The sequence below is a fragment of the Staurois parvus genome, unplaced genomic scaffold, assembly GCF_062004578.1.
Source record: "Staurois parvus isolate SC_StPar_1 unplaced genomic scaffold, SC_StPar_1.0 ptg001481l, whole genome shotgun sequence".
Classification (NCBI taxonomy): domain Eukaryota; kingdom Metazoa; phylum Chordata; class Amphibia; order Anura; family Ranidae; genus Staurois; species Staurois parvus.
The window spans coordinates 202291-229632 of record NW_028319277.1 but is presented as its reverse complement, the minus strand read 5'-3'; the positions used below and the strand labels follow the sequence as shown (position 1 = coordinate 229632).

Sequence of the window (27342 nt, the reverse complement as noted above, 5' to 3'; positions counted from 1 at the left end):
ATATGATCACCATGTATAATACATAAGGGGGGATATGAGTGTGATGGATATGGTAAAATGCCTACTTGGTTTCCTATTGAATATGTATATATATATGTTTTTCTACACATTTTTATACATATTTACTTTTATACTTTAATACTATTTCTTTCTTCATATTTATAAATGTTTAGTATGAATACATATGTTGTGTGAATATTTTCTACCTGCTGGGCTTTGTGGTACTTTAAGAAATCCTTGCTTAAGAAATGTTTGCTCACACACACCGACCCGCTCCCATCGTGCCAACTTGAGACAAAGGAATGTTTTTCTTTCTATAGATAAGACCTGGAAGAAGATCACACCTATACCATGACGGAGATTGTTTTCGTGTGGAAATGACCAATCAAAGACAAATATAATGCTTATGCTGTTCTCACATGACTCTTGCATCATTTTGCATATATAAGCTCACTTTCTCATTATAATAAACTAGAAGTGTTCATAGACTGAACTTGTGTGTCAGCGTGAGTCTCTTCCAGTGTGTGCACATTCCAAAGCTAGAATGATTAATTTGGACAGGAGCAGATAAGCACTGGACAATTTAGTCCTCAACTAAATCAGCTGGTGCCGAAACCCGGGAACTCTGGGTCGTGAACCCGCGGACAGCCGACCTGAAAGGGTGTTAGGTGTCAATCAATACAGACGGGAAGATTCTGATCAACTCTCATAGCATGGTAAGATATATTTTGCTATCTTACCAGTGCTTATCCTGTCTTTGTTGTTGATTCATTCCTGTGCCTGGTGCGGCTGCTAAAAGGTCACTAAAAGGCAGGTAACATTGCTTGCCCAGAGTTTATTTGAACCTACCTGCATGTGCTTATCTGTTACCTGGTTTTATGATTTTTTTGTGTTTGTTTTTATGTATCAGTCTTGAGGTGGAAGAGGAGTGGACCTACTGAGGGTTTTGACACATAATTTCTCTTGGGTGTGGTAATGTTGTGTTGACAAACAAGAGGAGGTGTCGGGTACGCATCACGGTAGTGTGACAGCGGGTGCTGTAACCGTGTGTATGTGTGGGTTACGAAGAGTTACTCAGTGATCTGTACTCTAGCCCACCCAGAGAGACTGATATGCCATGTCCTAAATGTGTGTTTGGTTTAATGTTTGCCATTCATGAAGACGGTTGGGGTTTGTTAAGGGTTAAAGAGATATGATATAGTCAGGAATTGTTAGGACGTCGTCCTCTGTTTTCTGATTTGCCTGAAGTGTTAGTTTTCCGCCTTAATGTGCATTACCCTGTAAGGGGGGGTATTGGGAAATCAATTCAGCAGATAGAAGCAGAGGCGAGAGAGGGGGGGGCACAGTACAGAAAGGTGCCCCTGCCAACTAGAACAGCTGGCAGATTGTGAACACAGTGAACAGCAGCGCGTGAAGAGTCTTGGGTTTCTTTTAGGAAGACCAGAGACAGGAGGAGATGGGTCAGACGCTGATAAGATCGGAGAAAGGAATGTTAGCATGTGACATGGTTGCACAGAGGGAGGGGGAACAGTATGTGAAGGGATTAGTTAAGTTAGTGAAAGTATGTGGAATTAAAGATAAGGAGGTTAGGCTCCAGTCATTTTGATGGCAGAAATGAATAAAAGAAAAGAAAGATGTCTTAGTTGACATCAATTTGCTGAAGACAGCAAAAAGCTTGGTATAATGTAGCCAAGGTTGTCCACAGCAGTGGACAGAACAGGTACTGCAACAGGAAAAAAAAAACTGTTTATGTGTACCATTAATTTGTTAAATATTGAAAAGGAACACCCACTGCCCTTTTCCCTGCCCTTCCAGTTCCTGCCCAGCCCAGTGCACTTCCTGACGGCAGCCATCTTGCTGCACCTGCATTGTCACTTCCTGTCCAGCCCAGTACACTTCCTGGAGGTGGCCATTTTGGTACACCAAATTAGACAACTGGATGGTCAACGCCTCGAGTGAGCCGCCTCTACCCAGTGTGTCCAGTCTTACAAGCCAATGGCACATTATACGTACCGCCAGATGTGCCACGTGTCCCCACCATGCCAGTTCGTGAACCTGACACGACCGCTGGTCCTGCGAGAGAAAATTTTATCCCCAATAGACCAAAAGGGAGCAAACATTTGCATTTAGGCTCAACCTGGTCAGACATATCTTCTTTGGACGAGGAGGCCGCAGGTCCGGAACTTCCTACGCTATCTGCATACGCTTCTCCAGATGTTCCTCTTAGGCCATAGGTGACAGGGAGGACTCCTCAGGCAGGAAGACTCCACACCCGGCAGATGTGCCGGAGCTGTATGTCATTGTAAGGGACCACCAGGCGGTACCACTAGCACTCCACTGGCCAGACGTCCCCAGCGCACGGTATCTAAGCCCCAGGGTACGTGTTCACCAGAGCCCCTGATGGTGGGGATGGACTTGAAGTACCCCGAGACCAGGTTGTGGCTACTGAGCACGCCTGTCAGTGGTAGCGGTATTCGCCAGGGGCTCCCGCAGGGAAGAGCCTGATGTGAGGAGGTCGGGTGATCCCGTCGGGATGGATGGATGGCTGAGCAAGTGCGGGGTCAAACTGGCCGGGTCGGTAACAGTGGGGACGCAGCAGTACAAGGCAGCGGGCAGAGATTAGTCGGGTCACACGCCAGGTCAGCAACGGAAGGTCAGATCCAAACGGGGGCATTCAGGAGAGGGGTCAGGCAAAGCAAGGGTCTGGGCAGGAGAAGACAACAAGGTCAGGTACAATCCGGGTCAGTAACTTACTTAGAACAGGTTCGCAGATACAGGATACAAGGAAAGACCAGAAGGCACTGAATGACAGCTCAGGGCCATTTAAATATCCCGCCCTGCGCTGCCATTGGTGCCACGCGCGTGCCCGCGGTCCCTACTGCGCATGCGCGAACTCCCTCGCTGCGGACGGCCAGGTCGCATTCTGACACAGGGCGGTGCACTGCGCCTGCGCCGAGCCCATCGCGGCGGGGATTCCTGACAGTCATCTTTACTCTGTCCCAGGTTTCTTCCCTAGTGACCACATTCCCAGACTTGCTGGCCTTGTTCGTCATGTTTTCAACATGTCCCCTGAATCTCCTGGGAGCTGATGTGCTATCTAGGCTCCAGGACTCTATCATATTCACTCCTCCTGGTCATCTCATTACCACTAGAAGACGAGGACACGTCTGCACTGTGCTCCATTCCCCTTCTGATGGCACTGCAAGAGACCCCTACCACCACCATCCCGCCGGATGTGCTGAGCAGAATCCCAAGTTGCCTATGGTCCACAGGACCCGAAGATATTGGACATTTAAAGGTACCCCCAATTATGGTGGAACTGAAGCCTGAAGCTCCCCTACCCAGGAAACCACAGTACCCACTAAAACCAGCGCAATCCGAGGCCATTTCAAAGCAGGTCAAGTCCCTTGTGGCAAATGGTGCACTCATACCTTATACCTCTCCATGCAACACACCTTTGTTCCTGGTAAAAAAAAGAAGACACCCAAAGGAGAACCAGAGAAGTACAGGATGGTACAGGACCTCCGAGCAGTGAATGAAGCCACTGTCTTAGAGACACTTATCGCCCCAAATCCCCACACTTTATTCACAGGGGTACCTCCAACAGCAAAGTACTTCACCGTGGTGGACCTGGCAAATGCATGCTTCAGTGTTCCCTTGCATCCTTCCTGCAGATACTTCTTCGCTTTTACCAATGAGGGGCAGCAATACATCTGGGCAGTTATGCCACAAGGGTTGCAAAATTCTCCGAGCCAGTTCGCCAAAGCCATGACCACCATACTGGACACGTGGCAAAAGGAACATTCGGCAGTGGTCCTACTTCAATATGTGGATGACCTTCTCCTCTGTGCTGATGACCTGCCCACGGCTGAAGAAGCCTCGGAGAGTTTACTATGTTACTTGGCACACCAAGGCTGTAAGGCCTCTAAACCGAAGTTGCAATGGTGCTCTACAACAGTTGTGTTCTTGGGCCACTGCCTCTCACATGGAACAAGGCATCTTACGGAGGAAAGAGTTAAGGCCATCCAGAACCTGCCACTGCCGCTAGGCCAGAAGCCACTCCACGCCTTTCTTGGCCTCATATCCTACTGTAGGTCATGGATTCCTGATGCTTCTTGGTTTATGAAACCACTCTACGATGCTCTCAAGTCTGAGCCCTTCCATCTGTCCGAAGAGGCCGCCTCCAACGTTTTGGCTCTAAAATGCTTACTTTCTTCAGCCCCAGCCCTAGGTCTACCAGACTACGAGAAACCTTTCAAACTGTTTGTGTCTGAACTCCAAGGCCATGGCACAGGAGTATTGGCCCAGTCCCATGGCGACTGCCTATGACCCGTAGGCTACTACTCATGCCGTTTAGACCCAGTGGCTAGAGGAGCACCCTCGTGTCTGTGTGCAGTTTTTGCTGCTGAAGCTCTGCTGGATAAGACCTCTGATATCGTTCTGGGACATGAACTTATCCTCCTGGCGCCGCATGACATTGCTGCCATTTTAAACCAAGTCCAACCTAAACATTTGTCCACAGCAAGGCATCTTAGACTACAGTGCTCCCTCCAACTTCCTGATAACGTCCCTCTCCTACGTTGTCAAACCTTGAACCCGGCCACTCACCTCCCAATTGCTGAGTGGGGTAATGAAGGTAATGAAGGAAATGGAGAGGATAATGGAACCACTGAGCCTCATAACTGTCTTGAAGTGATGAAAATGGAAACTTTCCACCTCCCCACAGTGAGTGAAACACCTCTGCAGGATCCAGACTTCACTTTCTTTGTTGATGGTTCCAGATATGCAGATGATGGAGGCAAATATCATACAGGATTTGAGGTCACTACTGCAGATACAGTCCTACAAGCAAGAGCCCTATCGCCAGCAATATCTGCACAAAGAGCAGAACTTCAAGCACTCACAACAGCATGCCAGATGGTGGAATGAAAAAGGGCCAATATCTACACAGACTCCAGATACGCCTTTAGGGTGGCCGATGATTTCAGACCCATATGGAAGGCAAGAGGATTTATGACTGCGGCAGGTACGTCCAAAAGACATGGAACAGCCATTGGACGATTGCTGGAAGCACTCCTTCTACCCACTCAAGTGGCTATTCTGAAGGTAAAAGCTCATGGGAAATTAAACTCCCCAGAAGCCAAAGGCAATAATCTGGCAGATTTGGCGGCAAAATGAGCGGCCATGAAACCACCAGAAATGGAAGGAGAGGTGACCGGAGAGTGGGAACAAATATTCATCCTACAGACCTTATCTGTGGATAGAAGCTACCTCAAGGAACTCCAAGAAGCAGCAAGTCCAGAAGAAAAAGAAAGACAGAGAGGAGCTATTCTCAAAGACGGTCTGTTTGAGTGCAACAAGAGGCTTTGTTTACCCAAGAATATGTTTCCAGCTGTAGTCCAGTGGGCACACGGAGCAGCCCATCTGTCAAAGAGCCTCATGAAGTCTCTCATCAACAAATACTATATAGCGCCTGGAATCACCACATTGACAAATATTTTTTGCAAAACGTGCCATCCGTGCAAAATGCAATCCGGGAAGCACAGAGAAGACACCACAGAAACACTTGGCCAAACCCCTATACCCTTTTCAATGGATACAAATTGACCATATCCAGATGCCAAAGCGTGGGCGGTTTGCGTACGCCCTAGTGGTGGTGGACATGTTTTCCAGTTGGCCAGAGGCTTTTGCTGTAACTAACATGACTGCTAAAACAACTGCGAAGAAGCTCCTCACTGAGGTTGTATGCAGATATGGGCTTCCAGAGGTGATAGAGAGTGACCAGGGCCCCGCCTTCACAGCTTCAGTAACCAAAGAAATATGGGAGGCATTAGGAGTCACTCTGGTGTGCCATACCCCCCATCACCCCCAAAGTAGTGGGAAAGTAGAAAGAATGCTAAAAATAGCCCAAGAGACTGGCATGAGTTGGCCAGACAGTCTGCCTATTGCCCTATTTAGTGTCAGATACACACCAAGGGGAGAACACTCCCTATCCCCTTATGAGATTTTGTTTAGCTCAGCCCCCAGACTTGGTTGTTATTTTCCACAACAGTTGCAATTACAATCTGATGTGTTAACTGATTTTGTGACTGTATTATCACGTGAATTAACCCGTATCTATGTCCAAGTGTTTTCTCCATTCCAAGTTCTGCTGACCACAGCCACTTCTGTCAAGGTGGCCGGGAAGAACACTTGGATACACGCCTCCCAATGCAAGAAAGTCCCAAACCCTGAGGAAAAGGTGTCATCTACACCATGACAACTATGTTGTATATCCTTTTTCTAATGAGTCTAACAGAGGCTCAACAGGTGACTATCACCAAAATAGGCGACACCACTATATTTTGGTTCAACTCATCCAACACTCATGTAGCTATTTTCACCTTTGATTTCTGTAGTATAGATCCCATGTGGTGCTATGACCATGATCCATATGATCTTGACACAACAAGCATGTTCCGATAGTAGTGACCAGGTCTACATATGTGTCATGGATGATTGCTGGGGACCAAAAGATTAAAATCAGATTGGAAGGGATTTGGACTGGTGAGTATGCTCTTGCAAAGGCCATTAAGCCTCTCCATATCCTAGCAGAAAATACCCACGACCCAATACCTGGCCGTAGGAGGAAGCAAAAAGCTCCTTCTGGCAGTTTTGACCCACATGTGTATATAGATGCCATTGGAGTCCCACGGGGGGTGCCTAATGAATTTAAAGTCAGAGATCAAGTAAAAGCAGGCTTCGAATCCCTGATTCCCATGATAACTGTTAATAAAAATGTAGATTGGATAAATTACATATACTACAACCAACAGAGGTTTGTGAATTACACCAGAGATGCCCTTCAAGGAATCGTTGACCAGTTAGCCCCTACATCCTAGATGACATTCCAGAATAGGATGGCTCTGGACATGATTTTAGCAGAAAAAGGAGGTGTCTGTAAAATGATAGAAGGAACAAGAACATGTTGTACATATATTCCTGACAATACTGGCCCGAATGGTAAGGTTACTCTGGCTATAAAGAAATTGGAAGACCTGTCAGTTGAGTTGAAAAAGAATTCAGGGATCACAAACCCGTAGGATCAATATTTCAGTTGGATGAGTGGGTGGCAACAGATACTTGCCCAAATAGGGGTAACTGTACTAATAATTCTGATTATCCTGGTCCTGGTTGTATGCTGTGTTATACCATGTGTGAGGAAATTGATTAGCAAAGCAGTAGACAACAGAACACCTACTTCCTGAACCAGGAGCAAGAGGATCTCGATATGATAGATGAAGAAAAACCTTATACCCCATTACGGTCCCTCCCCACCAATAGTAATCTCACAATTTTGTAGGGATAGCATCTGACTTCCTTATGTACAAAGTCTGTGGCAAGGGAGGTGATGAAATAGTCATCACCTGTCTAACGTACAGCATAAAAGAGTTCCAAGGTACATAAGGACAGATGAGCGAGGTCTTATAGGGACAGAGGAAAATAGTCATTATAAGGGGGGACTGTGATGGATATGGTAAAATGCCTACTTGGTTTCCTATTGAATATGTATATATATACGTTTTTCTACACATTTTTATACATATTTACTTTTATACTTTAATACTATTTTTTTCTTCATATTTATAAATGTCTAGTATGAATACATATGTTGTGTGAATATTTTCTGCCTGCTGGGCTTTGTGGTACTTTAAGAAATCCTTGCTTAAGAAATGTTTGCTCACACATACCAACCCCCTCCCATCGTGCCAACTTGACACAAAGGAATATTTTTCTTTCTATAGATAAAACCTGGAAGAAGATCACACCTATACCATGACGGAGATTGTTTTCGTGTGGAAATGACCAATCAAAGACTAATATAATGCTTATGCTGTTCTCACATGACTCTTGCATCATTTTGCATATATAAGCTCACTTTCTCATCATAATAAACTAGAAGTGTTCATAGACTGAACTTGTGTGTCAGCGTGAGTCTCTTCCAGTGTGCGCACATTCCAAAGCTAGAATGATTAATTTGGACAGGAGCAGATAAGCACTGGACAATTTAGTCCTCAACTAAATCAGCAGCTCCATGTATAATACATAAGGGGGATATGATCACCATGTATAATACATAAGAGGGGATATGATCTCCATGTATAATACATAAGGGGGGATATTATCTCCATGTATAATACTGTAATATTAATTTTTAATATCCAAACTTTAATTCGGTCTTTAGTATATATGCCTGGCAGTGAATACCCTCTTAATTGGATGTGAATGTGAGGTTTTGCATTTGAGTGGTCACAGATGTGAATTATTTGTGTTTGAGCAAAGGTAATCAGTAAGAGGTTTAAATTCATGTTTTCTTTTAAGCTAGTCTATGTAACGTACACCTTATTTTGAATTCTTATAATGAGTCTGAGAGTTTAAATTGTACTCATAAATCATGTATTCAGACAGTTGTATGTAACATAAGAACTTCAGAGACCTCTTTCATAGTCTGCATGTCAATCATGATAATGACTTGGTGGTTTGAATAAGTGACAGATGTTTCAGTTAGGCTGGGAGTGACTAAGGGAGTGTTTAAGGAGCCCGCGAATTTCAAACAAAGGTTAAAGGGAGGACTTAATTTCTCATGCATTTTAAGTATGCAGCTTTTCAAGGAAGGAGAGGCAGTTGCTCTTTTCTTCACTTCACTCACACACACACACAGAGACATTCTTGCACACACTCTTACTCAAAGCATGGCATGCTTGAACAAAGAACAAAGGAAGCACATGTTTTTGAGCTAGGCCTGAAAATCTTCTATCTAAGCTATTCAAAGGAACTACATTTTCTTCTAATATCCAAGGAACAAGCAACTTATATTCTTTATTTTTATTTCATTTTTAAGCTACATATATCTGAATTTACTGTTTTTTATTGACTTTGTATTTTTAGTGTGTGATCAAATAAAGTCACACTGCTTATACTGAACTGGCTTCTATGAGGATTTCTTCCCACAACCATCTACAAGAACCTAGAAATACTAATAGAGTTTTTTCATAACTCTGGAAATCTAACAAATACGTACGGGGGGGATATTATCTCCATGTATAATACATATTGGGGATATGATCTCCATGCATAATACAAAAGGGGGGAAATGATCACCATGTATAATACATAAGGGGGGATATGATCACCATGTATAATACATAAGGGGGGATATGATCTCCATGTATAATACATAAGGGGGGATATGATCTCCATGTATAATACATAAGGGGGATATGATCTCCATGTATAATACATAAGGGGGGATATGATCTCCATGTATAATACATAAGGGGGGATATGATCTCCATGTATAATACATATTGGGGATATGATCTCCATGTATAATACATAAGGGGGGATATGATCACCATGTATAATACATAAGGGGGGATATGATCACCATGTATAATACATAAGGGGGATATGATCTCCATATATAATACATAAGAGGGGGGGGTTTGATCACCATGTATAATACATAAGGGGGGATATGGCCTCCATGTATAATACATAAGGGGGATATGATCACCATGTATAATACATAGGGGGGTTATGATCAACATGTATAAATACATAAGGGGGGAATATGATCAACATGTATAAATACATAAGGGGGGATATGATCACCATGTATAATACATAAGGGGGGATATGATCAACATGTATAATGCATAAGGGGGGATATGATCAACATGTATAAATACATAAGGGGGGAATATGATCAACATGTAAAAATACATAAGGGGGGATATGATCACCATGTATAATACATAAGGGGGGATATGATCTCCATGTATAATACATAAGGGGGGATATGATCTACATGTATAATACAAAAGGGGGATATGATCAACATGTATAATGCGTAAGGGGGATATGATCTCCATGTATAATACATACGGGGGGATATGATCAACATGTATAAATACATAAGGGGGATATGATCTCCATGTATAATACATATGGGGGATATGACCTCCATGTATAATACATAAGGGGGTGTATGACCTCCATGTATATTACATACGGGGGATATGATCTCCATGTATAAAACATAAGGGGGGATATGATCTCCATGTATAATACATAAGGGGGATATGATCTCCATATATAATACATAAGGGGGGGGGGGGGTTGATCACCATGTATAATACATAAGGGGGGATATGGCCTCCATGTATAATACATAAGGGGGATATGATCACCATGTATAATACATAGGGGGGTTATGATCAACATATATAAATACATAAGGGGGGAATATGATCAACATGTATAAATACATAAGGGGGGATATGATCACCATGTATAATACATAAGGGGGGATATGATCTCCATGTATAATACATACGGGGGGATATGATCTCCAAGTATAATACATATTGGGGATATGATCTCCATGTATAGTACATAGGGGGGGATATGATCACCATGTATAATACAGAAGGGGGGATATGATCACCATGTATAATACATAAGGGGGGATATGATCACCATGTATAATACATAAGGAGGGATATGATCTCCATGTAAAATACATAAGGGGAAGGGGGGGTTATGATCACCAAGTATAATACATAAGGGGGGATATGGCCTCCATGTATAATACATAAGGGGGATATGATCTCCATGTATAATACATAAGGGGGGATATGATCAACATGTATAATGCATAAGGGGGATATGATCAACATGTATAATGCATAAGGGGGATATGATCAACATGTATAAATACATAAGGGGGGAATATGATCAACATGTATAATACATAAGGGGGGATATGATCTCCATGTATAATACATAAGGGGGGATATGATCTCCATGTATAATACATAAGGGGGGATATGATCACCATGTATAATACATAAGAGGGGATATGATCTCAATGTATAATACATAAGGGGGGATATGATCACCATGTATAATACATAAGGGGGGATTTGATCTCCATGTATAATACATAAGGGGGGATATGATCTCCATGTATAATACATAAGGGGGATATGATCTCCATGTATAATACATAAGGGGGGATATGATCTCCATGTATAATACATAAGGGGGGATATGATCGCCATGTATAATACATATTGGGGATATGATCTCCATGTATAATACATAAGGGGGGATATGATCACCATGTATAATACATAAGGGGGGATATGATCACCATGTATAATACATAAGGGGGATATGATCTCCATATATAATACATAAGAGGGGGGGGGGGTTTGATCACCATGTATAATACATAAGGGGGGATATGGCCTCCATGTATAATACATAAGGGGGATATGATCACCATGTATAATACATAGGGGGTTATGATCAACATGTATAAATACATAAGGGGGGAATATGATCAACATGTATAAATACATAAGGGGGATATGATCACCATGTATAATACATAAGGGGGGATATGATCAACATGTATAATGCATAAGGGGGGATATGATCAACATGTATAAATACATAAGGGGGGAATATGATCAACATGTAAAAATACATAAGGGGGGATATGATCACCATGTATAATACATAAGGGGGGATATGATCTCCATGTATAATACATAAGGGGGGATATGATCTACATGTATAATACATAAGGGGGATATGATCAACATGTATAATGCGTAAGGGGGATATGATCTCCATGTATAATACATACGGGGGGATATGATCAACATGTATAAATACATAAGGGGGATATGATCTCCATGTATAATACATATGGGGGATATGACCTCCATGTATAATACATAAGGGGGTGTATGACCTCCATGTATATTACATACGGGGGATATGATCTCCATGTATAAAACATAAGGGGGGATATGATCTCCATGTATAATACATAAGGGGGATATGATCTCCATATATAATACATAAGGGGGGGGGGGTTGATCACCATGTATAATACATAAGGGGGGATATGGCCTCCATGTATAATACATAAGGGGGATATGATCACCATGTATAATACATAGGGGGGTTATGATCAACATATATAAATACATAAGGGGGGAATATGATCAACATGTATAAATACATAAGGGGGGATATGATCACCATGTATAATACATAAGGGGGGATATGATCTCCATGTATAATACATACAGGGGGATATGATCTCCAAGTATAATACATATTGGGGATATGATCTCCATGTATAGTACATAAGGGGGGATATGATCACCATGTATAATACAGAAGGGGGGATATGATCTCCATGTATAATACATAAGGGGGGATATGATCACCATGTATAATACAGAAGGGGGGATATGATCACCATGTATAATACATAAGGGGGGATATGATCACCATGTATAATACATAAGGAGGGATATGATCTCCATGTAAAATACATAAGGGGAAGGGGGGGTTATGATTACCAAGTATAATACATAAGGGGGGATATGGCCTCCATGTATAATACATAAGGGGGATATGATCTCCATGTATAATACATAAGGGGGGATATGATCAACATGTATAATGCATAAGGGGGATATGATCAACATGTATAATGCATAAGGGGGATATGATCAACATGTATAAATACATAAGGGGGGAATATGATCAACATGTATAATACATAAGGGGGGATATGATCTCCATGTATAATACATAAGGGGGGATATGATCTCCATGTATAATACATAAGGGGGGATATGATCACCATGTATAATACATAAGAGGGGATATGATCTCAATGTATAATACATAAGGGGGGATATGATCACCATGTATAATACATAAGGGGGGATTTGATCTCCATGTATAATACATAAGGGGGGATATGATCTCCATGTATAATACATAAGGGGGATATGATCAACATGTATAATGCGTAAGGGGGATATGATCTCCATGTATAATACATACGGGGGGAAATGATTAGAGATGAGCGAATTATTCAAAAATTCGATTAGACTGATTCGGCGTATTCGTGAAAAAATTTCGATTCGAGTCGAATATATTCGCTGCGAATTTAACTTATAAAAGGGTGTTTCTAGGCTTCAGAGAGCCTTTATATTAGTGCAGAACACTGTACCTTTAATTTAAATGCCCTTGGAGTCTGCTGGGGAAGAGAAATAATACTGTCAGTCAGTATGACATGCAGATGAGTGCCGTCGATCTTAGAATCACCGCACACTTCACTCATTTGGGCAGTCACGGGGCCAAAACCAGAGTGTGGAGCCACAGTGTGCCGGTGGAGGCAGCAGCAATGGGAGGCCATACAGCACCCTATGACAAAATGGAACCCACCAGCAGTGTGAGGAGACCTGAAAGTGGCACATGGCAGAGTGTGGCGATGGAGACAGCAGCAATGGGAGGCCGTACAGGGACCCATGACACACTCTGGACCTGGCAGCAGCATGAGGAGGCGGTACAGGGGCCCATGACAGATTACGGGCCTGGCAGCAGCATGAGGAGTCGGTACGGGGGTCCATGGCAGATTACGGGCCTGGCAGCAGCAATGGGAGGCCATACAGCACCCTATGACAAAATGGAACCCACCAGCAGTGTGAGGAGACCTGAAAGTGGCACATGGCAGAGTGTGGCGATGGAGACAGCAGCAATGGGAGGCCGTACAGGGACCCATGACACACTCTGGACCTGGCAGCAGCATGAGGAGGCGGTACAGGGGCCCATGACAGATTACGGGCCTGGCAGCAGCATGAGAAGTCGGTACGGGGGCCCATGGCAGATTACGGGCCTGGCAGCAGCAATGGGAGGCCATACAGCACCCTATGACAAAATGGAACCCACCAGCAGTGTGAGGAGACCTGAAAGTGGCACATGGCAGAGTGTGGCGATGGAGACAGCAGCAATGGGAGGCCGTACAGGGACCCATGACACACTCTGGACCTGGCAGCAGCATGAGGAGGCGGTACAGGGGTCCATGACAGATTACGGGCCTGGCAGCAGCATGAGGAGTCGGTACGGGGGCCCATGGCAGATTACGGGCCTGGCAGCAGCAATGGGAGGCCATACAGCACCCTATGACAAAATGGAACCCACCAGCAGTGTGAGGAGACCTGAAAGTGGCACATGGCAGAGTCTGGCGATGAAGTCAGCAGCAATGGGAGGCCGTACAGGGACCCATGACACACTCTGGACCTGGCAGCAGCAAGAGGAGGCGGTACAGGGGCCCATGGCAGAGTGGCGAAGCGTAAGCAGCTTAAATTGAAGGACATACAGAGGCCTATGTTAAAAATAATAACATGTTTGGGGCATGATTCATGGCGGATTTAGTCAGTTGTGTCAGGAACTGGTGGTTTGAAATCCAGACTAATCCACGCCTGATTCATTTTCACAAACGTGAGTCTCTCCACACTTTGGGTGGACAGTTGTGTCCTCCGCGGAGTTACAATACCTCCTGCCGCACTAAACACGCACTCCGATGCCACGCTACTGGCCGGGCATGACAGCCTTTCAAGGGCAAATTCAGCTATTTGGGGCCAAAGGTCAAGTTTCGTTGCCCAGTAGTCAAGGGGATTGTCTACCTCGGTTGGCAGGGTGCTGTCCAAGTAGGCCCAAGCCTGTTGTTTGAGGTCCTGCTCCAGGTCCACCTGATGCTGCTGCTGCTGCGGCTGGTTAGTTGTTTCCTCACTGCGCTGGTGAAGAAAGCTACTCATCATCGACTGCAGACTGAGGCAGCCGCTGCTGGTGGAGCTGCCACTGCTCCTACCACCCCACCCCTCCCCTGCTGCCATGGCAGCGGAACGCGAGCGCACAGGGCCCACAGTGTCTGAGGATGGACGTTGGCGCAGAAAGGCAGAGACCAACTGACTATATAGGTGGTTTTTATAGTAATTTATTTTGGCCTCCCTCTCAGCAGGTGTGAAAAAGGCCACCATTTTTGAACGGTAGCGAGGGTCCAACAAGGTGGACAGCCAAAAGTCATCCCTCTGTCTGATGGTTATTATTCGGCTGTCGCTACGCAAGCAACCGAGCATGCTGTGGGCCATTTGTGCCAAGGAATGCGAGGGACTCCCTGCCTCCATCTCCACAGCATACTGCCACGGTGCGTCTGGGTCCTCTGTCTCCTCCTCCTCCTCTACCAGATGCTCCTGCTCCTCCACTCCTGTCCGCTGAGTGGAAAAACCACCCATTTCACTCAATAATTCCTGAGCACAAATGTCCTCCTCTACCTCCTCCTCTTCTTCCTGTCCTGCCCCCACAGGGGTCATGTGGCGTTGAGATCTGTGCGCCACGTCTACCGCACCCTGACCAGCCATTGTTAACAGCATTTGTTCCAGGACGTGCAACAGAGGAATGATGTCGTTCATCCCATAGTCCTGCCGACTCACGAATAGCGTGGCCTCCTCAAAGGGCCTGAGCAAGCGGCAGGTGTCACGCATGAGCTGCCAATGGCTGACACTAAGTTACACAGGGGAGTACCTTTATCCGCTTGTAACATCAGGAAATCGGTGATGGCCTTTCGCTGTTCGTAAAGGCGGTCTAACATATGTAGGGTTGAATTCCACCTTGTTGCAACGTCGCAGATCAGGCGATGCTGTGGAATTCCGTTCTGCCGCTGCAGCTCAAGGAGGGTGTGCTTTGCGGTGTAGGAATGGCTGAAATGCATGCAAAGTTTACGTGACATTTTAAGGATGTCTTGCAGTGGGATGGTGGATTTTAGGAACCGCTTGACAACCAGATTGAACACGTGAGCCATGCATGGCTCATGGCACAACCTTCCTTGACGCAGAGCAGACACCATGTTCTTTCCGTTGTCGGTCAACATGGTTCCGATTTTCAGTTTGCGCGGAGACAGCCATCTGTCGATTTCTCTGTTCATTACACTCAGAAGTTCCTCCCCTGTGTGACTACGTTCGCCAAGGCATACCAGGTGCAGCACAGCGTGACACCGTTGCTCCCTGCACATGTGATATGCCGGTCGGGTAATGGGACTTGGCACGGGGGTGGCGGCTGAGGACACGGCGGAAGAAGAGGTGGTAGAGGCGGACATCTTTGCTGGACCAAGGACGTGCAAACGTGGAGGCAAAAGCGTCGTGACCTGTCCAAGTTGCTGGTGTGGCTGTGCCGGCACCACGTTCACCCAGTGGGCCGTAAATGACATGTACTGTCCCTGACCGTAGTTACAGCTCCACACGTCGGTGCTGCCGTGCACTTTGGCAGAGACCGACATGCTCAAAGACTGGCCCACCATCTCTTCTACATGTGAATGCAGGGCTGGCACTGCCTTTTTGGCGAAGAAATGACGGCTTGGCACTCTCCACCGCGGAGCGGCACAAGCCATCATTTCTCGGAAAGGTGCTGAGTCCACCACTTGGAAAGGGAGGGACTGCAGCACCAGCAACTTGGACAGGAGGACGTTCAGCTTCTGCACCGTCGGGTGCGTGCTCGCAAACTGTTGTCTCTTGGAAACGGATTCCAAGAAAGACTGCTGACGGAATCCGTGAAGAGGAGTAGCAGGAGAAGGAGCATCTGAACGAGCGGAAGATGCCAACGAGCGACAACTCCCCTCAGCAGAGGTGTTGGAGCCTTGACTGGCTGATAGAGGGCGATTGACGTCGGGTGACGGAGCAAGTAACGGAGCGGGTGATGGAGCGGGGGCTGGGGCAGGCAGAACCGCCGTATCTTTATCACGGTTTTCCCAGGCCACCGAATGACGACGCTGCATATGCTGACGCAACGCTGTAGTCCCAACATGGGCCCCCTGGCCACGCTTGACTTTCTGGCCACATAGTCGACATACGGCTACGTTTACTTCCTCGGGCGGCTTGACGAAAAATTGCCACACCACCGAGTAGGAAACTTTGCCCCCGCTACTCCTCACTGGCTGACTGCTACTTCCTCCGTGCACACCGGCACCACTACTGGCCGTGGTGGTAGGCTGCAGTGGAGCTGGTGCTCTACTCCGTGGCCGTTTGCCTCCACTGACACTGCTGCGACCCTGCTGCCTCCTGGGCAACCCACCGACTGTTTTGCTCGCTGCCAAGCTGGCACCCTCTTCTCCTGATGATGCGGAAGCAATAGCCTGATGACGACGAGGCTGCCAAGTGAGATCAGCCTCATCATCATCAATTAGGGTCTCCGCCTCACTACTAGCCCCCTCAGCTGCGTGTGGGTCAGGAGACAGACCTGTCTCTAGACCGGCTACCGAGCCACTCTCCTCGCCAGTACTTCTTCGCCTGGCTGCTGAAGAGGCGGATGTCTCCCCCCGTTCCTGACCGCCCTCTGTTAGCTCTTCCTCACTGTACAGTGGGGCTGAGCCCACAGCATGCGATACTTCGCTTGGTGAGGGAACACCAAAGGACAGGGGCAGGTAGAGGACACGTGATTTCAGTGGGCTTGCTCCCGGGCCATGCCAACTAACGGTTGTGTCTGACGTACCCACCGACCGTTGGCTGTAGGTGTCAGAGGTGACCTGGGAAGAGGAAGACGACCGAGCCAACCAATCGATGACGGCAGGGTTGTCGGTGGAGACACGACCGCTGGATGACACCGGGAGCACTGGCCTCTGGCTGCGACTAGTGCTGCCTCGACCCCTTCCTCTGCTGCCAAGTCTGCTCGCTCCTGAAACATTGCCTCCTCTGCCACTCCTCTGCGTGTTGTCTGACATACTCTTTAATTCAATAAGCACCCCAAAAATAAAACCGGATTTAACTCTTTGAACGTACAATAGTGGTTGTGAAGCAGAAAGTCAGTTTATTTAGCACAATCGGTCAATTGCAGCTTGCCGTTGGCTAGAAACTGTATGTTTATGTCACTGGAATGCACTAATCACCCAAAAAATATTACCGCCATCCGGCGTGTAAATGGATCTAACTCTTTGAACGTACAATAGTGGTTGTGAAGCAGAAAGTCAGTTTATTGTACACAATCGGTCAATTGCAGCTTGCCGTTGGCTGGAAACTGTACGTTTATGTCACTGGAATGCACTAATCACCCAAAAAATATTACCGCCAGCTGGCGTGTAAATGGATCTAACTCTTTGAACGTACAATAGTGGTTGTGAAGCAGAAAGTCAGTTTATTTAGCACAATCGGTCAATTGCAGCTTGCCGTTGGCTGTAAACTGTACGTTTATGTCACTGGAATGCACTAATCACCCAAAAAATATTACCGTCACCCGGCGTGTAAATGGATCTAACTCTTTGAACGTACAATAGTGGTTGTGAAGCAGAAAGTCAGTTTATTGTACACAATCGGTCAATTGCAGCTTGCCGTTGGCTGGAAACTGTACGTTTGTGTCACTGGAATGCACTAATCACCCAAAAAATATTACCGCCAGCCGGCGTGTAAATGGATTTAACTCTTTGAACGTACAATAGTGGTTGTGAAGCAGAAAGTAACGATTCTGTGTCCCTGAATAACGATTCTGTGTCCCTGAGTAACAATTCTGTGTCCCTGAGTAACGATTCTGTGTCCCTGAGTAACGATTCTGTGTCCCTGAGAAACAATTCTGTGTCTGTCCCTGAGTAACAATTATGTGTCCCTGAGTAACAATTCTGTGTCCCTGAGTAACAATTCTGTGTCCCTGAGTAACGATTCTGTGTTCCTGAGTAACAATTCGGTGTCCCTGAGTAACGATTCTGTGTCCCTGAGTAACAATTCTGTGTCCCTGAGTAACAATTCTGTGTCTGTCCCTGAGTAACGATTCTGTGTGCCTGAGTAACAATTCTGTGTCCCTGAGTAACGATTCTGTGTCCCTCAGTAACAATTCTGTGTCTGTCCCTGAGTAACAATTCTGTGTCCCTGAGTAACGATTCTGTGTCCCTGAGTAATGATTCTGTGTCCCTGAGTAACAATTCTGTGTCCCTGAGTAACAATTCTGTGTCCCTGAGTAACGATTATGTGTCCCTGAGTAACAATTTTGTCTGTCCCTGAGTAACAATTCTGTGTCTGTCCCAGAGTAACGATTCTGTGTCCCTGAGTAACAATTCTGTGTCCCTGAGTAACAATTATGTGTCCCTGAGTAACAATTCTGTGTCCCTGAGTAACGATTCTGTGTCCCTCAGTAACAATTCTGTGTCCCTCAGTAACAATTCTGTGTCCCTGAGTAACAATTCTGTGTCTGTCCCTGAGTAACAATTCTGTGTCCCTGAGTAACAATTATGTGTCCCTGAGTAACGATTCTGTGTCCCTCAGTAACGATTCTGTGTCCCTCAGTAACAATTCTGTGTCCCTGAGTAACAATTCTGTGTCCCTGAGTAACAATTCTGTGTCTGTCTCTGAGTAACAATTCTGTGTCCCTGAGTAACAATTCTGTGTCCCTGAGTAACGATTATGTGTCCCTGAGTAACAATTATGTGTCCCTGAGTAACGATTCTGATTCCCTGAGTAACAATTCTGTGTCCCTGAGTAACAATTCTGTGTCTGTCCCTGAGTAACGATTCTGTGTCCCTGAGTAACAATTCTGTGCCCCTGAGTAACAATTCTGTGTCCCTGAGTAACAATTCTGTGTCTGTCCCTGAGTAACGATTCTGTGTCCCTGAGTAACAATTCTGTGTCCCTGAATAACAATTCTGTGTCCCTGAGTAACAATTCTGTGTCCCTGAGTAACAATTCTGTGTCTGTCCCTGAGTAACAATTCTGTGTCCCTGAGTAACGATTCTGTGTCCCTGAGTAACAATTCTGTGTCCCTGAGTAACAATTCTGTGTCCCTGAGTAACAATTCTGTGTCCCTGAGTAACAATTCTGTGTCCCTGAGTAACGATTCTGTGTCCCTCAGTAACAATTCTGTGTCCCTGAGTAACAATTCTGTGTCCCTGAGTAACAATTCTGTGTCCCTGAGTAACGATTCTGTGTCCCTCAGTAACAATTTTGTGTCCCTGAGTAACAATTCTGTGTCTGTCCCTGAGTAACGATTCTGTGTCCCTGAGTAACAATTCTGTGTCCCTGAGTAACAATTCTGTGTCCCTGAGTAACGATTCTGTGGCCCTAAAGTCTCTGTGGCCCTAACTCTGTCCCTAATACACACAGGTCTGTCTCTCTTGAATGACCGGAGGCTAATGGAGAATTGTAAGATGGCCGCGATTTATAGCTCCACCATTACGCAGTGCTGGCTGGCTAGCTGCTGATTGGCTAATGCGATCACATGTCATGAATGAATGCATTATGGGTCAGTGCACTTTGTCTGCGCGCCTTCCCAGAGATCCCCGCTCCGTCGCCACACATGTCGCCGCCATTTTTGGGAAAATTCGATTCGTGCATCCGAAGTTTGCTAATTTTCGGATTCGGCGCGAATCAAATTTTTCCTAATCTTCGAAACGAATTCCACTTCGTCATGTTCGATTCGCTCATCTCTAGCCATGATCAAGGGCGGACTGACCATTTGGGAACTCGGGCACTGCCTGAGGGCCCGGGGTCAGTAGGGGACCCCATGAGATGCCCCTGGTACCTTTCATAGGCTTTTTTGGGTATGGTTTGAGTGTGGGCGAGGACACAGGGGCCCCATGATTCCCTATTGCCCGGGGGCCCCATGAGCTGTCAGTCCACCCCTGGCCATGATGTTTTCACTACTTAGTGTGCCAGAGGTTGAGTCTTTGGTGTGGTTGTTGGAAGATGACACAACTTACTTCTTTGAATAGTACTCAGCTTGTTCCCAGCAGCTGATGTTAGATTGTATTACTGATGTGCTCTTTCTACTCAGACAAGGGAGATATGAACCAAACTTTATTCAGCCTCTGCTCCAAGTCTGGTCAGAGATATTATTCCCAGTTTCAGTTTATTCACACCAAATTCAGATCTGCCTCTATACACCAAGAATCCCTTCCTCCTTCCTCAACTATAGCTGCTCGTGAGTGTTCCTTCCCTCCTGTATACCAGTACCCTGCATCATTACCACACTAACCCTGATTTTAAGGATCCCCCTACAGTTCTGTTACCCATGGCAACCATCTTCCTCTGCTTCTGCTAACTTTCCCTCTATGTTCCCTAGTTAGGGTTGTCACCTCATCCCTTTAAAACCGAACATATATAATTACACAGGTTCTGAGACTAATTTAACCCCCCTGGCGGTATTTCTGAGTGTAGCTCGGGGTTAACTTTTAGTACCAAATGCGGTAACCCCCCCCCCCCAAGTTACACTCGGGAATACACTGCAGCGTTGCTCTGGGATCCCTCCAGCACTTACCTTGTCCTGCAGTGTCCCCGGCCATCTCTGCCAATGCCGGCATCTGTCTTCCGGGTTCCGTTCCCTGCGACGTCGGGACATACGGAGGATGGAACTGGCGGAAAATTCGGAAAAATGTTAAAAGTGACATTCACTAAATACACTAAAATCACATAGTATAACATTCCTGTATCAAACCATTTCACATACATTTTGTCCCGAGTGCTTTGTCCGGCGCCCTGCCTGCATTTTTACTGTTCTTTCTGCCTGGAAACTGAGAAACGTCCATGGCATCCAAAAAGTGTCCCTTTAGGTCAAAAGCGGTTTTAGACCGGCTAGAGAACAGCGATAGTAAATCAGAACCACTTGCAGAATTGAGTGATAATGATTTGTGGGGGAAATTCCTCATCAGACACTGAAAACGATTCTGCGACTTTGCTCAGTGATGTGCGAACTTGGCGCTATATTTCACATTTCAGTGTTTTTGGTTTGATTATATTATTGAATTAAATTTATTATTATTATATTATTATTTTTTATGATTATTTATTACATTATAATTTATGATTTTGTGTTTCAAATTTTATCATACCCGGGATGGTTACTAGACTCTTGTTCGGACAGATTTCAGTGAATTATTCCTAAAAATTACAGGCCTACAATAAACAAAAACGACATATTTCTATGCAAAAAAATGTACCGCTTTGAGCACAGAAATATGGACATAATCAGACTGCTAGGGAGGTTAATGCAGATAAGGCACCAAGTAAGTTTAATTACCACCTCAATCAGCCACAGAGCCTGTGTAGTTATTATGTGTGCAGTTTTAACCACTTGACCTCCAGAGGATTTCCCCCCTTAATGACCAGGTCTCTTTTTGCTACTCGGTGCTGCACTAATTCAACTAATAATTGCGAGGTCATGCAATGCTGCACCCAAACAAAATTTACATCCTTTTTTTCACACAAATAGAGCTTTCTTTCGGTGGTATTTTATCACCTGTGCGTTTTTTTTTTTCACGCTATAAACAAAAAAAGGCCAAAACTTTTGAAGAAAAACAATATTTTTTACTTTCAGCTATAAAAAATATATAGTAAACTCAAAGTTAGTTATAAATTTAGGCCAAAATGTATTCTGCTACATGTTTTTGGTAAAAAAATCCCAATAAGTCGATATTGATTGCTTTGTGTGAAAGTTATAGCGTCTACAAACTATGGTATAAATACTGCAATTTACGCCATTTTTTTGCTATACAGCGCTGCGCTAGTTTAACTAACAATTGCGCGGTCATGCAATGCTGTACATAAATGAAATTTACATCCTTTTTTTCCCCAGAAATTGAGCTTTCTTTTGGTGGTATTTGATTGCCTGTGCAGTTTTTATTTTTTGCGCTATAAAAAAAAAGGCTGACAATTTTGAGGAAAAAAAAACAATATTTTGGACTTTTTGCTATAAAACATGTCCAGTAAAAAAAAAATTAAAAATCAAATTTAGTCATAAATTTCTGCCAAAATGCATTCTGCAACATGTCTCTGCTAAAAAAAAAAAAACAAATACGTGTAAATTAATTGGTTTACGTGAAAGTTATAGCGTTTACAAATGGCGGGAAGGATACTGGGATTTTTAGTTTTTTTTATACTAATAATGGCGTCGATCAGCGACTTATGGCGGCAATTAGGGACTTATGGCAGCGACCAGCGACTTATGGTGGACTGCGGGACTGCAGTCGGACATTATGACATTGGGGGGTACTGACTTGGGGTCACTGACATCCCCAGTGACACCAATACAGTGATCAGTGCAAAAAAAAAAAACACTGACACTGTACTAATGACACTGGGGAGGAAGGGGTTAAGTTTATTTTTCAGGGAAGGGTTATCTGTGTGAGGGGAGTGTTTTACTAGGGGGCGGGGGGTGTGTACTGCAGGGAACACCACTGATCGGGAGAGAGAAACTCTTCTGTCCCGATCAGCGTGTCCTCGAGCTGTCAGGGAACTGACAGAAAGCACAGCTACTGCAGCTGTGCTCTCTGTCAGCTATTGCCGCCGATCGCCGGGACATAGCCGGTAACGATCGGCTGTGACCTGGCGACTGACATCCGTGGCTGTGATCGGTGGGACAGGTAGGGCGGCGGCACATCCCCCCAGAAGAAGGGATGGAAGAAGGGTCACGTGCATCATGGGAACCAGGTGGGATCTGAGAGAGGCTGCAGGCTGCTTGATGGTGTATGTAGAGCCTGACTCTCGTTCCCGGTTATGTCCAGAGCTGTGAAGGTGGGTGTCTTTCTCTCTATTGCCAGGGGGGGTGTTAGTGGAAGGTACTCCCAGTCAGTGTCAGGCTCTCTCTGTGGGAGGGGAAGAGGGGGATAATGGTTGTGTCTGTGGGGGCAGATGATTTTTGTGTTGCCTAGGTCAGCAGAAAACCTAAATACACCACTGGCTATATTGCTTGCACACTGTTACTGGTACAGATTGTTGTTTATTGATACTGCTGTTGTTTTACCCTGCTGGTTGGTGTAATCCCCCCCCAAAAATAACTCTTTTCTTAGCCTCAAGGTGAGTTGGAAAGTATGGTATTATTTAGAGAGTTGCCAGCATCAGGAACAGAAGGACCCAAACATCTAACGGCTCCTTCGGGGGTGGTGTCACACTCATTTTTATCTCTATAGGCTGCACATCTCCAACAGGACTCTGGATCAGAGGCATTACACTTCCACCTGTTCAGTCTTTATATTTCAGTCTTTTGTCCTTTCAGAACCTGAAGGAATCAGATGATGACATAACACTGCGGTGGCAACTCCTGGAGCAAAAGATTCCTCTTTATGCCAATGAGAAGGAGATTCTCCAGAGGACAGCCGAGCACCTCCATGCTCATTATTAATTTATGGTTTAAAGCTGAAGCTTTTATGGTTGTATCTTCCATCCCTGCTTTCTCATTACTCCCCCCGCATGTCATCAACATGCTAATTATATTTTAAAATAAAAACTGTTTTCATGAAATACCATATTTTGTGTCCAATTACATCATCACTGGGTTTCTGTTCCTCTTTGTGCAAGTCAGGCAGATCATGGCTGGTGGGAGGGGCTGGCAGAGTGACTTCCCCCATTGGAATACACTATTTTGTGGACATTTTCCAACAGCTCCCCACTTAACCTGCTGAATTTCCATCCAGGTATGGCCGGTTTGAGCATCCCCAAACCCAATTATGCAAAGGCACCAGAAATTTACCCCAAATTGGTTGACTGCAAGTAGAGTGTATTGCTACGGGTTAAGGGTGAGGATCTGTGCAAAGATGAATCAACCAGTCGAAAATCTAGTACTCTAAGCTGATTAAGGCTAGGTTCACACGAATGCGGTGCAGTACATCGCATGTTATTTGCACAGGAACCGCACTGCATTCGATTCGATCACATGCGATGTGTGTGCAGTGCGATTGGAGCCATACATTTTGTATGGCTCAAATCGCACCACACCCGCACCAAAAAGGTGCAGGACTCTTTTTTTGGGTCCGCACTAGAATGGGATCGCATGGGTATTCACACCTACGCAATCCGATTCTGCACATCGCACCGTGTTTAGCGCAGGGGCTGACTGACCATTTGGAAACTCGGGCACCGCCCGAGGGCCGGGGTCAGTAGGGGGCCCCATGAGATGCCCCTTGTCACAATATGGGTCTCTGCCAGTCCCAGGTATTAATTTCTTGTTCCTAATCCCTCCTGGCCATAGGAAGAGCTTCCTCCAATTAGTATTCACTCCTGTGTGCCAAAGACCCCTAGCTGTAATTAACTCGCCACTCCACAAAAGGTCCCAAATTTAGGAAGAGCTTCCTCCAATTAGTATTCACTCCTGTGTGCCAAAGGCCCCTAGCTGTAATTAACTTGCCCCTAAACCAAAAAGGTCCAAAATTCAATTAGTGTATACATCCCTAATTCATGCCTTACTTTTGTATTAATGTATTTCCTCCACTAATTATCCTGCCCAACCAGTCCTTTCTGTGTACAGCCACAAATTAAATTACTGTAGTTCCATTCTCTTCATTGTCACCTGCTAATGACCCCCCCCCCCGCCTCTCTTCCTGCTCAGGGGGTTTAAGAGGTCAGTGCTGGTCTCTCTTGTTGTGCCATTCTGCTGGGCAACCACTGAGGGGTCCAGCTAGACTCTAGTGGCCCCCCAGCTCTGCCTGAGCCCCATTGGAGGAAGGGGATCCCAGGAGCTACATCAGCCCTGCCTGGAATGCTGTCAGCTCTGCCTGAGACTATCGCATCAGCTTTGCATTAGTGCATGCTTCCCTTGTGCTATCTGACTGCTTATGAACTACCTCTTGGATTACAAATTGCTGTAGAGCCTTTAACTTTGCCCACCGGGGCTGGATTACAAGTATTTTGGACTCTCTCTCCCTGCACTACTCCCCATTGATTGACTGTTGTCTGTTTTAATAAAGCTTTAAGTGTTTGCCGTCTGCCTTGTGTGTTCTGTCCCGCTTACTCTCCGTTACACCCCTGGTACCTTTTTCATAGGCTTTTTTGAGTTTGGGCAAGGACACAGGGGCCCCATGATCCCCTATTGCCCGGGGGCCCCATGAGTTCTCAGTCCGCCCCTGGTTTTGTGCACCGATTTAGGGGTGTTGCTAACACACACACCTGCATCAGTTCGCGTGAACAGGGTGCGATTCTGATGCGGTACGGAATTCACACAGAAAACGCTGCGAATTCCGCACCACATCAGTGTGAACCCAGCCTAACAGTTAGAAAGCATCAGCCTGTAGTACCTGTTATACCACAGAAATACATCAGATAAAGAATAACCGCAATAAACAGTATCCAATGCTGATAGGAGAATGGCTGACCAATTGACTTGTGTAGCAGCGATCAGGCCCTGTTCACATTAGGAGATTTGGAATCCTGTTCAGAATTGCTGCGATTCTGCCCAACATTCCAAATTGTGACAAAATGTACGCATATTGTGGCAATTGCAGCAAAATGTGCGTTTAAAAATTGCACTAAGCCTGTCAATCCAAAAAGGAGGAGGAGCTTCTTTTGGGTGACAAATGCGCATAGGGCAGCCCGTTCAAGTGAATGAGCTGCCCTATGTGCAACTTGTGATTTCCCACAATCCATCAGGTTATACATCAGAATCTCTCTAGCACTGGTGGATAGAAGTGGAACAGCACTGCCCAGAATAGCATAGGACAGGGGTGTCCAATCTGCGGCCCACTGCTGTGCAACCTGACTATGTGATTATGAAGAGAAGCACCTCGGAGGCAGAATGGTTTTTATTGTTGGTTTGACTGGTAGAGTTTGGTGTTTGAATCTAAACATTTGGTATATGAAAAATGTCTTTTTTTAGCTTTTTGCCTGGAATTCTTTAACCACTTGCCCTCCAGAGGATTTACCCCCCTTCCTGACCAGGCCATTCTTTACAATACAGCGCTGCATTACTTTAACTGACAATTGCACAGTCATGCAACACTGTACAGGTGAAACTCGAAAAATTAGAATATCGTGCAAAAGTTCATTTATTTCAGTGCAGCAACTTAAAAGGTGAAACTAATATACGAGATAGACTCATTACATGCAAAGCAAGATAGTTCAAGCCGTGATTTGTCATAATTGTGATGATTATGGCTTACAGCTCATGAAAACCCCAAATCCACAATCTCAGAAAATGAGAATATTGTGAAAAGGTGCAATATTCTCGGCTCAAAGTGTCCCACTCTAATCAGCTAATTAAGCCATAACACCTGCAAAGGGTTCCTGAGCCTTTAAATGGTATCTCAGTCTGGTTCAGTAGGAATCACAATCATGGGAAAGACTGCTGACCTGACAGTTGTGCAGAAAACCATCATTGACACCCTCCATAAGGAGGGAAAGCCTCAAAAGGGAATTGCAAAAGAAGTTGGATGTTCCTAAAGTGCTGTATCAAAACACATTAATAGAAAGTTATGTGGAAGGGAAAAGTGTGGAAGAAAAAGGTGCACAAGCAGCAGGGATGACCGCAGCCTGGAGAGGATTGTCAGGAAAAGGCCATTCAAAAGTGTTGGGGACTTTCACAAGGAGTGGACTGAGGCTGGAGTCAGTGCATCAACAGCCACCACACACAGATGGATCCTGGACATGGGCTTCAAATGTCGTATTCCTCTTGTCAAGCTGCTCCTGAACAACAAACTACAGTTGTGGCCAAAATTATTCAACCCCCAATGCTGTAAAGGGGTTTAGGGAC

At 45.4% G+C, this 27342-nt stretch overlaps 2 long non-coding RNA genes across 2 annotated transcripts in view; one reads left to right on the top strand and one right to left on the bottom strand.

Annotated features, from left to right (window-relative positions):
• Positions 1–493, top strand: part of LOC149435691 (uncharacterized) — an 82111-nt gene extending 81618 nt beyond the window's left edge. The window contains exon 2 of the long non-coding RNA XR_016308376.1: positions 321–493. This is a non-coding gene — a long non-coding RNA (uncharacterized LOC149435691). The remainder of the gene's footprint in view (positions 1–320) is intronic.
• LOC149435690 (uncharacterized) overlaps positions 1–21243 on the bottom strand; it is a 262780-nt gene extending 241537 nt beyond the window's left edge. Inside the window, exon 1 of the long non-coding RNA XR_016308374.1 lies at positions 21145–21243. This is a non-coding gene — a long non-coding RNA (uncharacterized LOC149435690). The remainder of the gene's footprint in view (positions 1–21144) is intronic.
• Between the last annotated feature and the right edge of the window lie 6099 nt (positions 21244–27342).